Source organism: Clupea harengus, unplaced genomic scaffold (genome assembly GCF_900700415.2).
Source record: "Clupea harengus unplaced genomic scaffold, Ch_v2.0.2, whole genome shotgun sequence".
In the NCBI taxonomy this organism is placed as follows: domain Eukaryota; kingdom Metazoa; phylum Chordata; class Actinopteri; order Clupeiformes; family Clupeidae; genus Clupea; species Clupea harengus.
Window position 1 is genome coordinate 34245 of NW_024879672.1, and position 12248 is coordinate 46492.

At 51.2% G+C, this 12248-nt stretch overlaps 30 non-coding genes across 30 annotated transcripts; 5 read left to right on the forward strand and 25 right to left on the reverse strand.

Moving 5' to 3' along the window:
- Nucleotides 1-87: 87 nt before the first annotated feature.
- On the reverse strand, nt 88-169 carry trnal-uag. The gene has a single exon. It is a non-coding gene; the product is annotated as a tRNA-Leu (tRNA).
- Nucleotides 170-806: 637 nt separating this feature from the next.
- trnal-aag lies at nt 807-888 on the reverse strand. The gene has a single exon. It is a non-coding gene; the product is annotated as a tRNA-Leu (tRNA).
- A 131-nt stretch (nt 889-1019) lies between these two features.
- On the reverse strand, nt 1020-1091 carry trnag-ucc. Its single transcript has one exon. It is a non-coding gene; the product is annotated as a tRNA-Gly (tRNA).
- A 275-nt stretch (nt 1092-1366) lies between these two features.
- Nucleotides 1367-1448, reverse strand: trnal-uag. The gene has a single exon. It is a non-coding gene; the product is annotated as a tRNA-Leu (tRNA).
- A 636-nt stretch (nt 1449-2084) lies between these two features.
- trnal-aag lies at nt 2085-2166 on the reverse strand. The gene has a single exon. It is a non-coding gene; the product is annotated as a tRNA-Leu (tRNA).
- Nucleotides 2167-2375: 209 nt separating this feature from the next.
- On the reverse strand, nt 2376-2447 carry trnag-ucc. The gene has a single exon. It is a non-coding gene; the product is annotated as a tRNA-Gly (tRNA).
- A 278-nt stretch (nt 2448-2725) lies between these two features.
- On the reverse strand, nt 2726-2807 carry trnal-uag. Its single transcript has one exon. It is a non-coding gene; the product is annotated as a tRNA-Leu (tRNA).
- Nucleotides 2808-3449: 642 nt separating this feature from the next.
- Nucleotides 3450-3531, reverse strand: trnal-aag. Its single transcript has one exon. It is a non-coding gene; the product is annotated as a tRNA-Leu (tRNA).
- A 209-nt stretch (nt 3532-3740) lies between these two features.
- trnag-ucc lies at nt 3741-3812 on the reverse strand. The gene has a single exon. It is a non-coding gene; the product is annotated as a tRNA-Gly (tRNA).
- Nucleotides 3813-4090: 278 nt separating this feature from the next.
- trnal-uag lies at nt 4091-4172 on the reverse strand. Its single transcript has one exon. It is a non-coding gene; the product is annotated as a tRNA-Leu (tRNA).
- Nucleotides 4173-4814: 642 nt separating this feature from the next.
- trnal-aag lies at nt 4815-4896 on the reverse strand. The gene has a single exon. It is a non-coding gene; the product is annotated as a tRNA-Leu (tRNA).
- Nucleotides 4897-5102: 206 nt separating this feature from the next.
- trnag-ucc lies at nt 5103-5174 on the reverse strand. Its single transcript has one exon. It is a non-coding gene; the product is annotated as a tRNA-Gly (tRNA).
- Nucleotides 5175-5452: 278 nt separating this feature from the next.
- On the reverse strand, nt 5453-5534 carry trnal-uag. The gene has a single exon. It is a non-coding gene; the product is annotated as a tRNA-Leu (tRNA).
- A 642-nt stretch (nt 5535-6176) lies between these two features.
- Nucleotides 6177-6258, reverse strand: trnal-aag. Its single transcript has one exon. It is a non-coding gene; the product is annotated as a tRNA-Leu (tRNA).
- A 207-nt stretch (nt 6259-6465) lies between these two features.
- Nucleotides 6466-6537, reverse strand: trnag-ucc. The gene has a single exon. It is a non-coding gene; the product is annotated as a tRNA-Gly (tRNA).
- A 278-nt stretch (nt 6538-6815) lies between these two features.
- Nucleotides 6816-6897, reverse strand: trnal-uag. Its single transcript has one exon. It is a non-coding gene; the product is annotated as a tRNA-Leu (tRNA).
- Nucleotides 6898-7539: 642 nt separating this feature from the next.
- trnal-aag lies at nt 7540-7621 on the reverse strand. The gene has a single exon. It is a non-coding gene; the product is annotated as a tRNA-Leu (tRNA).
- A 206-nt stretch (nt 7622-7827) lies between these two features.
- Nucleotides 7828-7899, reverse strand: trnag-ucc. Its single transcript has one exon. It is a non-coding gene; the product is annotated as a tRNA-Gly (tRNA).
- Nucleotides 7900-8177: 278 nt separating this feature from the next.
- trnal-uag lies at nt 8178-8259 on the reverse strand. The gene has a single exon. It is a non-coding gene; the product is annotated as a tRNA-Leu (tRNA).
- Nucleotides 8260-9155: 896 nt separating this feature from the next.
- Nucleotides 9156-9227, reverse strand: trnag-ucc. The gene has a single exon. It is a non-coding gene; the product is annotated as a tRNA-Gly (tRNA).
- Nucleotides 9228-9853: 626 nt separating this feature from the next.
- Nucleotides 9854-9935, reverse strand: trnal-cag. Its single transcript has one exon. It is a non-coding gene; the product is annotated as a tRNA-Leu (tRNA).
- A 274-nt stretch (nt 9936-10209) lies between these two features.
- Nucleotides 10210-10281, forward strand: trnae-cuc. The gene has a single exon. It is a non-coding gene; the product is annotated as a tRNA-Glu (tRNA).
- Nucleotides 10282-10342: 61 nt separating this feature from the next.
- On the reverse strand, nt 10343-10429 carry trnay-gua. The gene is given in 2 exon segments: nt 10343-10378; nt 10393-10429. It is a non-coding gene; the product is annotated as a tRNA-Tyr (tRNA).
- Nucleotides 10430-10541: 112 nt separating this feature from the next.
- trnar-ucu lies at nt 10542-10633 on the forward strand. Its single transcript is given in 2 exon segments — nt 10542-10578; nt 10598-10633. It is a non-coding gene; the product is annotated as a tRNA-Arg (tRNA).
- Nucleotides 10634-10853: 220 nt separating this feature from the next.
- Nucleotides 10854-10926, reverse strand: trnaf-gaa. The gene has a single exon. It is a non-coding gene; the product is annotated as a tRNA-Phe (tRNA).
- A 99-nt stretch (nt 10927-11025) lies between these two features.
- On the forward strand, nt 11026-11098 carry trnam-cau. The gene has a single exon. It is a non-coding gene; the product is annotated as a tRNA-Met (tRNA).
- A 293-nt stretch (nt 11099-11391) lies between these two features.
- trnal-cag lies at nt 11392-11473 on the reverse strand. The gene has a single exon. It is a non-coding gene; the product is annotated as a tRNA-Leu (tRNA).
- Nucleotides 11474-11747: 274 nt separating this feature from the next.
- On the forward strand, nt 11748-11819 carry trnae-cuc. The gene has a single exon. It is a non-coding gene; the product is annotated as a tRNA-Glu (tRNA).
- Nucleotides 11820-11880: 61 nt separating this feature from the next.
- On the reverse strand, nt 11881-11967 carry trnay-gua. Its single transcript is given in 2 exon segments — nt 11881-11916; nt 11931-11967. It is a non-coding gene; the product is annotated as a tRNA-Tyr (tRNA).
- Nucleotides 11968-12079: 112 nt separating this feature from the next.
- Nucleotides 12080-12171, forward strand: trnar-ucu. Its single transcript is given in 2 exon segments — nt 12080-12116; nt 12136-12171. It is a non-coding gene; the product is annotated as a tRNA-Arg (tRNA).
- The last annotated feature ends 77 nt before the right edge of the window (nt 12172-12248 follow it).

The window sequence follows — 12248 nt, forward strand, 5'->3', positions numbered from 1 at the left end:
AAGACCCGAAGCACATGCAGGTAAGGACGCTCACATTGGCTTAGGAGGCCTGATGAGGTAGGCCTCCGGTCCTCCCGTATCAGAAGATGGCAGTGGTGGGATTTGAACCCACGCCTCCAGAGAGACTGGAGCCTAAATCCAGCGCCTTAGACCGCTCGGCCACACTACCACGAGTGTTGAAATTGAACCGTCTATGAGAAAGTTAGAGTGGAGAGCAAAGCCAGATGGTTATAATGGCAGAGGTGGGATTTGAACCAACGCCTCCAAGACACTGGAACCTAGAGAGCCAGCTAGCGAAGGAGCATCCAGTGAAATGATGGAAATGTTGGAGGCGATCGCCAACCACGTTCGTGCCGTGCAGCGTCTTGGCCCGCTCTGCCATCCTGACCGCATGAAGAGCACACTTTGAGAAGGAGCGCACAAGAACTGGCCTATCTTGGGCCCGCTGCGGAATTTGCTTGTCCTCTACCTCTCTACAGAATGCTCTCAGTGAGATGAGTCGGCTGGCGCTGGAATGGACTTTCTATCTCCAAGCAGTCAAAAGTTATGCAAGTTTAAAATATGAATGGAATTACACGAGAAACAGGGAATTGAGACTTCTGTAATGAAACGTTCCATGCAACTGCCGGGAATCGTACCCTGGTCAAATGCTTAGAAGGCAGCTACGATAACCACTATACCACCAACGCTATACGGTTATTGAGACGGCTCGGCCACATTACCACAAGCGTCGAATTCTTCTGAACAGTCGTTGAGAAAGCTATATTGCCGGGCAAAGCCAGCTGTGTTTGCACTGCTGGTCATAATGGCAGCGGTGGGATTTGAACCCACGCCTCCGAAGAGACTGGAGCCTTAATCCAGCGCCTTAGACCGCTCGGCCACGCTACCTTGAGATACACAAAGGCTCTGAGCAACTGCATTGGGGAAAACCTACAGAGTAGAAGCGATGCGAGAACACGTCATTGGAAGTATAGGGACCCTTGGGACGTAATATGTAGACTTGTGTAAAGAATGCTGCTTGCGTTGGCCGGGAATCGAACCCGGGTCAACTGCTTGGAAGGCAGCTATGCTCACCACTATACCACCAACGCTACACATATGATGAAAAAGGTTCCGGCTGTACAGATCGGGCCGTTGAACTGACTGGCCTAGCTTTACTTTTTCAGCATAAAGCAGCGATCTAGGAAAAGGGAGAGAGTTCTCTGGAAGTCAAGGAAACAGCTGTGTCCCACAGCATGGCCAAATTTGATCTGTTCAAGGTAGTGCAAGCTAAGAATTCCAAGACCTGAAGCACATGCAGGTAAGGACGCTCACATTGGCTTAGGAGGCCTGATGAGGTAGGCCTCGGTCCTCCCGTATCAGAAGATGGCAGTGGTGGGATTTGAACCCACGCCTCCAGAGAGACTGGAGCCTAAATCCAGCGCCTTAGACCGCTCGGCCACACTACCACGAGTGTTGAATTGAACCGTCTATGAGAAAGTTAGAGTGGAGAGCAAAGCCAGCTGGTTATAATGGCAGCGGTGGGATTTGAACCAACGCCTCCAAGAGACTGGAACCTAGAGAGCCAGCTAGCGAAGGAACAGCCAGTGAAATGATGGAAATGTTGGAGGCGATCGCCAACCACGTTCGTGCCGTGCAGCGTCTTGGCCCGCTCTGCCATCCTGACTGCATGAAGAGCAAACTTTGAGAAGGAGCGCACAAGAACTGGCCTATCTTGGGCCCGCTGCGGAATTTGCTTGACCTCTACCGCTCTACAGAATGCTCTCAGTGAGATGAGTCGGCTGGCGCTGGAATGGACTTTCTATCTCCAAGCAGTCAAAAGTTATGCAAGTTTAAAATATGAATGGAATTACACGAGAAACAGGGAATTGAGACTTCTGTAAAGAAAGGTTCCATGCGTCTGCCGGGAATCATACCCTGGTCAACTGCTTAGAAGGCAGCTACGATAACCACTATACCACCAACGCTATACGGTATTGAGACGGCTCGGCCACACTACCACAAGCCTCGAAATTCTTCTGAACAGTCGTTGAGAAAGCTATATTGACGGGCAAAGGCAGCTGTGTTTGCACTGCTGGTCATAATGGCAGCGGTGGGATTTGAACCCACGCCTCCGAAGAGACTGGAGCCTTAATCCAGCGCCTTAGACCGCTCGGCCACGCTACCGTGAGATACACAAAGGCTCTGAGCAGAAGAAGGGTGAGCAACTGCATTGGGGAGAACCTACAGAGTAGAACCGATGCGAGAACACGTCAGAAAGCCAAGGCCAACATCTTGCCATTACCCGGACAGAGGCGCAGCGGACATGTTAGCGGCATTGGACGTATAGGGACCCTTGGGACGTAATATGTAGACTTGTGTAAAGAATTGCTGCTTGCGTTGGCCGGGAATCGAACCCGGGTCAACTGCTTGGAAGGCAGCTATGCTCACCACTATACCACCAACGCTACACATATGATGAAAAGGTTCCGGCTGTACAGATCGGGCCGTTGAACTGACTGGCCTAGCTTTACTTTTTCAGCACAAAAGCAGCGATCTAGGAAAAAGGAGAGACTTCTCTGGAAGTAAAGGAAACAGCTGTGTCCCACAGCATGGCCAAATTTGATCTGTTCAAGGCAGTGCAAGCTAAGAATTCCAAGACCCGAAGCACATGCAGGTAAGGACGCTCACATTGGCTTAGGAGGCCTGATGAGGTAGGCCTCGGTCCTCCCGTATCAGAAGATAATGGCAGTGGTGGGATTTGAACCCACGCCTCCAGAGAGACTGGAGCCTAAATCCAGCGCCTTAGACCGCTCGGCCACACTACCACGAGTGTCGAGTTCTTCTGAACCGTCTATGAGAAAGTTAGAGTGGAGAGCAAAGCCAGCTGGTTATAATGGCAGCGGTGGGATTTGAACCAACGCCTCCAAGAGACTGGAACCTAGAGAGCCGGCTACCGAAGGAACAGCCAGGGAAATGATGGAAATGTTGGAGGTGAGAGCCAACAACATTCGTGCCGTGCAGCGTCTTCGCCCGCTCTGCCATCCTGACTGCATGAAGAGCAAACTTTGAGAAGGAGCGCACAAGAACTGGCCTATCTTGGGCCCGCTGCGGAATTTGCTTGACTTCTACCGCTCTACAGAATGCTCTCAGTGAGATGAGTCGGCTGGCGCTGGAATGGACTTTCTATCTCCAAGCAGTCAAAAGTTATGCAAGTTTCAAATATGAATGGAATTACACGAGAAACAGGGAATTGAGACTTCTGTAAAGAAAGGATCCATGCGTCTGCCGGGAATCATACCCTGGTCAACTGCTTAGAAGGCAGCTACGATAACCACTATACCACCAACGCTATACGGGTATTGAGACGGCTCGGCCACACTACCACAAGCCTCGAAATTCTTCTGAACAGTCGTTGAGAAAGCTATATTGACGGGCAAAGGCAGCTGTATTTGCACTGCTGGTCATAATGGCAGCGGTGGGATTTGAACCCACGCCTCCGAAGAGACTGGAGCCTTAATCCAGCGCCTTAGACCGCTCGGCCACGCTACCGTGAGATACACAAAGGCTCTGAGCAGAAGAAGGGTGAGCAACTGCATTGGGGAGAACCTACAGAGTAGAACCGATGCGAGAACACGTCAGAAAGCCAAGGCCAACATCTTGCCATTACCCGGACAGAGGCGCAGCGGACATGTTAGCGGCATTGGACGTATAGGGACCCTTGGGACGTAATATGTAGACTTGTGTAAAGAATTGCTGCTTGCGTTGGCCGGGAATCGAACCCGGGTCAACTGCTTGGAAGGCAGCTATGCTCACCACTATACCACCAACGCTACACATATGATGAAAAGGTTCCGGCTGTACAGATCGGGCCGTTGAACTGACTGGCCTAGCTTTACTTTTTCAGCACAAAAGCAGCGATCTAGGAAAAAGGAGAGACTTCTCTGGAAGTAAAGGAAACAGCTGTGTCCCACAGCATGGCCAAATTTGATCTGTTCAAGGCAGTGCAAGCTAAGAATTCCAAGACCCGAAGCACATGCAGGTAAGGACGCTCACATTGGCTTAGGAGGCCTGATGAGGTAGGCCTCGGTCCTCCCGTATCAGAAGATAATGGCAGTGGTGGGATTTGAACCCACGCCTCCAGAGAGACTGGAGCCTAAATCCAGCGCCTTAGACCGCTCGGCCACACTACCACGAGTGTCGAATTCTTCTGAACCGTCTATGAGAAAGTTAGAGTGGAGAGCAAAGCCAGCTGGTTATGATGGCAGCGGTGGGATTTGAACCAACGCCTCCAAGAGACTGGAACCTAGAGAGCCGGCTACCGAAAGAACAGCCAGGGAAATGATGGAAATGTTGGAGGTGAGAGCCAACAACATTCGTGCCGTGCAGCGTCTTCGCCCGCTCTGCCATCCTGACTGCATGAAGAGCAAACTTTGAGAAGGAGCGCACAAGAACTGGCCTATCTTGGGCCCGCTGCGGAATTTGCTTGACTTCTACCGCTCTACAGAATGCTCTCAGTGAGATGAGTCGGCTGGCGCTGGAATGGACTTTCTATCTCCAAGCAGTCAAAAGTTATGCAAGTTTCAAATATGAATGGAATTACACGAGAAACAGGGAATTGAGACTTCTGTAAAGAAAGGATCCATGCGTCTGCCGGGAATCATACCCTGGTCAACTGCTTAGAAGGCAGCTACGATAACCACTATACCACCAACGCTATACGGGTATTGAGACGGCTCGGCCACACTACCACAAGCCTCGAAATTCTTCTGAACAGTCGTTGAGAAAGCTATATTGACGGGCAAAGGCAGCTGTATTTGCACTGCTGGTCATAATGGCAGCGGTGGGATTTGAACCCACGCCTCCGAAGAGACTGGAGCCTTAATCCAGCGCCTTAGACCGCTCGGCCACGCTACCGTGAGATACACAAAGGCTCTGAGCAGAAGGGTGAGCAACTGCATTGGGGAGAACCTACAGAGTAGAAGCGATGCGAGAACACGTCAGAAAGCCAAGGCCAACATCTTGCCATTACCCGGACAGAGGCGCAGCGGACATGTTAGCGGCATTGGACGTATAGGGACCCTTGGGACGTAATATGTAGACTTGTGTAAAGAATTGCTGCTTGCGTTGGCCGGGAATCGAACCCGGGTCAACTGCTTGGAAGGCAGCTATGCTCACCACTATACCACCAACGCTACACATATGATGAAAAGGTTCCGGCTGTACAGATCGGGCCGTTGAACTGACTGGCCTAGCTTTACTTTTTCAGCACAAAAGCAGCGATCTAGGAAAAAGGAGAGACTTCTCTGGAAGTAAAGGAAACAGCTGTGTCCCACAGCATGGCCAAATTTGATCTGTTCAAGGCAGTGCAAGCTAAGAATTCCAAGACCCGAAGCACATGCAGGTAAGGACGCTCACATTGGCTTAGGAGGCCTGATGAGGTAGGCCTCGGTCCTCCCGTATCAGAAGATAATGGCAGTGGTGGGATTTGAACCCACGCCTCCAGAGAGACTGGAGCCTAAATCCAGCGCCTTAGACCGCTCGGCCACACTACCACGAGTGTCGAGTTCTTCTGAACCGTCTATGAGAAAGTTAGAGTGGAGAGCAAAGCCAGCTGGTTATAATGGCAGCGGTGGGATTTGAACCAACGCCTCCAAGAGACTGGAACCTAGAGAGCCAGCTACCGAAGGAACAGCCAGGGAAATGATGGAAATGTTGGAGGTGAGAGCCAACAACGTTCGTGCCGTGCAGCGTCTTCGCCCGCTCTGCCATCCTGACTGCATGAAGAGCAAACTTTGAGAAGGAGCGCACAAGAACTGGCCTATCTTGGGCCCGCTGCGGAATTTGCTTGACCTCTACCGCTCTACAGAATGCTCTCAGTGAGATGAGTCGGCTGGCGCTGGAATGGACTTTCTATCTCCAAGCAGTCAAAAGTTATGCAAGTTTCAAATATGAATGGAATTACACGAGAAACAGGGAATTGAGACTTCTGTAAAGAAAGGATCCATGCGTCTGCCGGGAATCATACCCTGGTCAACTGCTTAGAAGGCAGCTACGATAACCACTATACCACCAACGCTATACGGGTATTGAGACGGCTCGGCCACACTACCACAAGCCTCGAAATTCTTCTGAACAGTCGTTGAGAAAGCTATATTGACGGGCAAAGGCAGCTGTATTTGCACTGCTGGTCATAATGGCAGCGGTGGGATTTGAACCCACGCCTCCGAAGAGACTGGAGCCTTAATCCAGCGCCTTAGACCGCTCGGCCACGCTACCGTGAGATACACAAAGGCTCTGAGCAGAAGGGTGAGCAACTGCATTGGGGAGAACCTACAGAGTAGAAGCGATGCGAGAACACGTCAGAAAGCCAAGGCCAACATCTTGCCATTACCCGGACAGAGGCGCAGCGGACATGTTAGCGGCATTGGACGTATAGGGACCCTTGGGACGTAATATGTAGACTTGTGTAAAGAATTGGATGCTTGCGTTGGCCGGGAATCGAACCCGGGTCAACTGCTTGGAAGGCAGCTATGCTCACCACTATACCACCAACGCTACACATATGATGAAAAGGTTCCGGCTGTACAGATCGGGCCGTTGAACTGACTGGCCTAGCTTTACTTTTTCAGCACAAAAGCAGCGATCTAGGAAAAAGGAGAGACTTCTCTGGAAGTAAAGGAAACAGCTGTGTCCCACAGCATGGCCAAATTTGATCTGTTCAAGGCAGTGCAAGCTAAGAATTCCAAGACCCGAAGCACATGCAGGTAAGGACGCTCACATTGGCTTAGGAGGCCTGATGAGGTAGGCCTCGGTCCTCCCGTATCAGAAGATAATGGCAGTGGTGGGATTTGAACCCACGCCTCCAGAGAGACTGGAGCCTAAATCCAGCGCCTTAGACCGCTCGGCCACACTACCACGAGTGTCGAATTCTTCTGAACCGTCTATGAGAAAGTTAGAGTGGAGAGCAAAGCCAGCTGGTTATAATGGCAGCGGTGGGATTTGAACCAACGCCTCCAAGAGACTGGAACCTAGAGAGCCAGCTACCGAAGGAACAGCCAGGGAAATGATGGAAATGTTGGAGGTGAGAGCCAACAACGTTCGTGCCGTGCAGCGTCTTCGCCCGCTCTGCCATCCTGACTGCATGAAGAGCAAACTTTGAGAAGGAGCGCACAAGAACTGGCCTATCTTGGGCCCGCTGCGGAATTTGCTTGACCTCTACCGCTCTACAGAATGCTCTCAGTGAGATGAGTCGGCTGGCGCTGGAATGGACTTTCTATCTCCAAGCAGTCAAAAGTTATTCAAGTTTCAAATATGAATGGAATTACACGAGAAACAGGGAATTGAGACTTCTGTAAAGAAAGGCTCCATGCGTCTGCCGGGAATCATACCCTGGTCAACTGCTTAGAAGGCAGCTACGATAACCACTATACCACCAACGCTATACGGGTATTGAGACGGCTCGGCCACACTACCACAAGCCTCGAAATTCTTCTGAACAGTGGTTGAGAAAGCTATATTGACGGGCAAAGGCAGCTGTATTTGCACTGCTGGTCATAATGGCAGCGGTGGGATTTGAACCCACGCCTCCGAAGAGACTGGAGCCTTAATCCAGCGCCTTAGACCGCTCGGCCACGCTACCGTGAGATACACAAAGGCTCTGAGCAGAAGGGTGAGCAACTGCATTGGGGAGAACCTACAGAGTAGAAGCGATGCGAGAACACGTCAGAAAGCCAAGGCCAACATCTTGCCATTACCCGGACAGAGGCGCAGCGGACATGTTAGCGGCATTGGACGTATAGGGACCCTTGGGACGTAATATGTAGACTTGTGTAAAGAATGGATGCTTGCGTTGGCCGGGAATCGAACCCGGGTCAACTGCTTGGAAGGCAGCTATGCTCACCACTATACCACCAACGCTACACATATGATAAAAAGGTTCCGGCTGTACAGATCGGGCCGTTGAACTGACTGGCCTAGCTTTACTTTTTCAGCACAAAAGCAGCGATCAAGGAAAAAGGAGAGACTTCTCTGGAAGTAAAGGAAACAGCTGTGTCCCACAGCATGGCAAAATTTGATCTGTTCAAGGCAGTGCAAGCTAAGAATTCCAAGACCCGAAGCACATGCAGGTAAGGACGCTCACATTGGCTTAGGAGGCCTGATGAGGTAGGCCTCGGTCCTCCCGTATCAGAAGATAATGGCAGTGGTGGGATTTGAACCCACGCCTCCAGAGAGACTGGAGCCTAAATCCAGCGCCTTAGACCGCTCGGCCACACTACCACGAGTGTTGAATTCTTCTGAACCGTCTATGAGAAAGTTAGAGTGGAGAGCAAAGCCAGCTGGTTATAATGGCAGCGGTGGGATTTGAACCAACGCCTCCAAGAGACTGGAACCTAGAGAGCCAGCTACCGAAGGAACAGCCAGGGAAATGATGGAAATGTTGGAGGTGAGAGCCAACAACGTTCGTGCCGTGCAGCGTCTTCGCCCGCTCTGCCATCCTGACTGCATGAAGAGCAAACTTTGAGAAGGAGCGCACAAGAACTGGCCTATCTTGGGCCCGCTGCGGAATTTGCTTGACCTCTACCGCTCTACAGAATGCTCTCAGTGAGATGAGTCGGCTGGCGCTTGAATGGACTTTCTCTCTCCAAGCAGTCAAAAGTTATTCAAGTTTCAAATATGAATGGAATTACACGAGAAACAGGGAATTGAGACTTCTGTAAAGAAAGGCTCCATGCGTCTGCCGGGAATCATACCCTGGTCAACTGCTTAGAAGGCAGCTACGATAACCACTATACCACCAACGCTATACGGGTATTGAGACGGCTCGGCCACACTACCACAAGCCTCGAAATTCTTCTGAACAGTGGTTGAGAAAGCTATATTGACGGGCAAAGGCAACTGTATTTGCACTGCTGGTCATAATTGAACCCACGCCTCCGAAGAGACTGGAGCCTTAATCCAGCGCCTTAGACCGCTCGGCCACGCTACCGTGAGATACACAAAGGCTCTGAGCAGAAGGGTGAGCAACTGCATTGGGGAGAACCTACAGAGTAGAAGCGATGCGAGAACACGTCAGAAAGCCAAGGCCAACATCTTGCCATTACCCGGACAGAGGCGCAGCGGACATGTTAGCGGCATTGGACGTAATATGTAGACTTGTGTAAAGAATGGATGCTTGCGTTGGCCGGGAATCGAACCCGGGTCAACTGCTTGGAAGGCAGCTATGCTCACCACTATACCACCAACGCTACACATATGATAAAAAGGTTCCGGCTGTACAGATCGGGCCGTTGAACTGACTGGCCTAGCTTTACTTTTTCAGCACAAAAGCAGCGATCTAGGAAAAAGGAGAGACTTCTCTGGAAGTAAATGAAACAGTTGTGTCCCACAGCATGGCCAAATTTGATCTGTTCAAGGCAGTGCAAGCTAAGAATTCCAAGACCCGAAGCACATGCAGGTAAGGACGCTCACATTGGCTTAGGAGGCCTGATGAGGTAGGCCTCGGTCCTCCCGTATCAGAAGATAATGGCAGTGGTGGGATTTGAACCCACGCCTCCAGAGTTCGATCCTCACACGGGGCAAGTTTCCTTTAGCGCAACCAAAAAGCAACACTTCGCCTTTTACGTCCCAAAATGTTCGACTGTACGACGTGGCGATTGTTCCAACCCATCGCTGTTTACCTTGTGGGTAGTAGCATGCTAACATTAGATAGCTGGCTCAGACACCTCGCAAATCTCCTCAGACGTTTTTTTCAGTTACAATAAGGGGGTTATGCGTTTGTTCAGGAGTCTGATCCGGTGCATCGGAAAGGTGGACGTGAACAACATCTTGGAGGAGACAGGCTGTCCTTTGTCTGCCAACACAATAAAGGTCTTGTCAGAAGTGGGATTCGAACCCACGCCTCCAGAGAGACTGCGACCTGAACGCAGCGCCTTAGACCGCTCGGCCATCCTGACTGCTTGAAGAGCACACCTTGAGAGGGCGCCCACAATAACTGGCTTATATCGGTCCCGCTGCAGAATTCGCCCGCCCTCTGAGTACCCACGGAATGCTCTCAGTGAGACGAGTGCACTGGCGCTGGAATGGACTTTCTATCTCCAAGCAGTCCAAAGTTATGCAAGTTTAAAGTATGACGTGCTGCGTGGTCCAAAGACGTGCTGATCTGCCTTTGCGACCACCCAAAAACCTCACGTGCAGTCTTCCGCTCTTCCCAAGAACACCCCTCATCTCTCCCTGGTAGTCTAGTGGTTAGGATTCGGCGCTCTCACCGCCGCGGCCCCGGTTCGATTCCCGGTCAGGGAAGTAGGCTTTTTGGCCACCATTGGCCTTAACATGGCTAGAAAGACCGGCAAAAGGCAACTCTTCCTTCGAGCCGGAGTTGAACCAGCAACCTAAGGATGTCTGTCTATTCAACTACAGTCCTCCGCTCTACCAACTGAGCTATCGAAGGTTGTTTTGGAGGAGAGGGCCACGGAACGTGGTGAAAGCAACGGATGTCTACGAGAATTAGGGAAAAGATACGTTTGAGTGGATGTAGTAGCGTATAAAAGGTGGCGGAAATGGGTTCTGTGGCGCAATGGATAGCGCATTGGACTTCTAGTGAGCAATGGAAGAAGCCATTCAAAGGTTGTGGGTTCGAGTCCCACCAGAATTGTGTGCTTTTAAAGATGCTGAGGTACAGCGTGGTGCCAATACGTGCTGCTCTGCCCTTGCCACGACCCAAAAAGGGCTTTTATCCTTACTCCTCGTACAGTGACCCAAACCTGCCAAAAATGAGGCCTCGCATCATGTGGACGTGTTGAGTCCTTTGAGGAAATACTGACTGGCTCCTTGCAAATGCGTCAGGTGAAACTGCAGCCGAACTCTTAAAGAGCTGCCGAAACCCGGGATCGAACCAGGGACCTTTAGATCTTCAGTCTAACGCTCTCCCAACTGAGCTATTTCGGCTACCGTGAGCCGCCTTTGGTGAGCCAGAGAGACGAGCTCGCAAAAGCCAACCCCCTGGCTTTCGTTAGACAGGTAGATAACCTTGTGGTTCCATCTAAAGCCTTGTTAGCGCAGTAGGTAGCGCGTCAGTCTCATAATCTGAAGGTCGTGAGTTCGATCCTCACACGGGGCAAGTTTCCTTTAGCGCAACCAAAAAGCAACACTTCGCCTTTTACGTCCCAAAATGTTCGACTGTACGACGTGGCGATTGTTCCAACCCATCGCTGTTTACCTTGTGGGTAGTAGCATGCTAACATTAGATAGCTGGCTCAGACACCTCGCAAATCTCCTCAGACGTTTTTTTCAGTTACAATAAGGGGGTTATGCGTTTGTTCAGGAGTCTGATCCGGTGCATCGGAAAGGTGGACGTGAACAACATCTTGGAGGAGACAGGCTGTCCTTTGTCTGCCAACACAATAAAGGTCTTGTCAGAAGTGGGATTCGAACCCACGCCTCCAGAGAGACTGCGACCTGAACGCAGCGCCTTAGACCGCTCGGCCATCCTGACTGCTTGAAGAGCACACCTTGAGAGGGCGCCCACAATAACTGGCTTATATCGGTCCCGCTGCAGAATTCGCCCGCCCTCTGAGGCCCCACGGAATGCTCTCAGTGAGACGAGTGCACTGGCGCTGGAATGGACTTTCTATCTCCAAGCAGTCCAAAGTTATGCAAGTTTAAAGTATGACGTGCTGCGTGGTCCAAAGACGTGCTGATCTGCCTTTGCGACCACCCAAAAACCTCACGTGCAGTCTTCCGCTCTTCCCAAGAACACCCCTCATCTCTCCCTGGTAGTCTAGTGGTTAGGATTCGGCGCTCTCACCGCCGCGGCCCGGGTTCGATTCCCGGTCAGGGAAGTAGGCTTTTTGGCCACCATTGGCCTTAACATGGCTAGAAAGACCGGCAAAAGGCAACTCTTCCTTCGAGCCGGAGTTGAACCAGCGACCTAAGGATGTCTGTCTATTCAACTACAGTCCTCCGCTCTACCAACTGAGCTATCGAAGGTTGTTTTGGAGGTGAGGGCCACGGAACGTGGTGAAAGCAATGGATGTCTACGAGAATTAGGGAAAAGATACGTTTGAGTGGATGTAGTAGCGTATAAAAGGTGGCGGAAATGGGTTCTGTGGCGCAATGGATAGCGCATTGGACTTCTAGTGAGCAATGGAAGAAGCCATTCAAAGGTTGTGGGTTCGAGTCCCACCAGAATCGTGTGCTTTTAAAGATGCTGAGGTACAGCGTGGTGCCAATACGTGCTGCTCTGCCCTTGCCACGACCCAAAAAGGGCT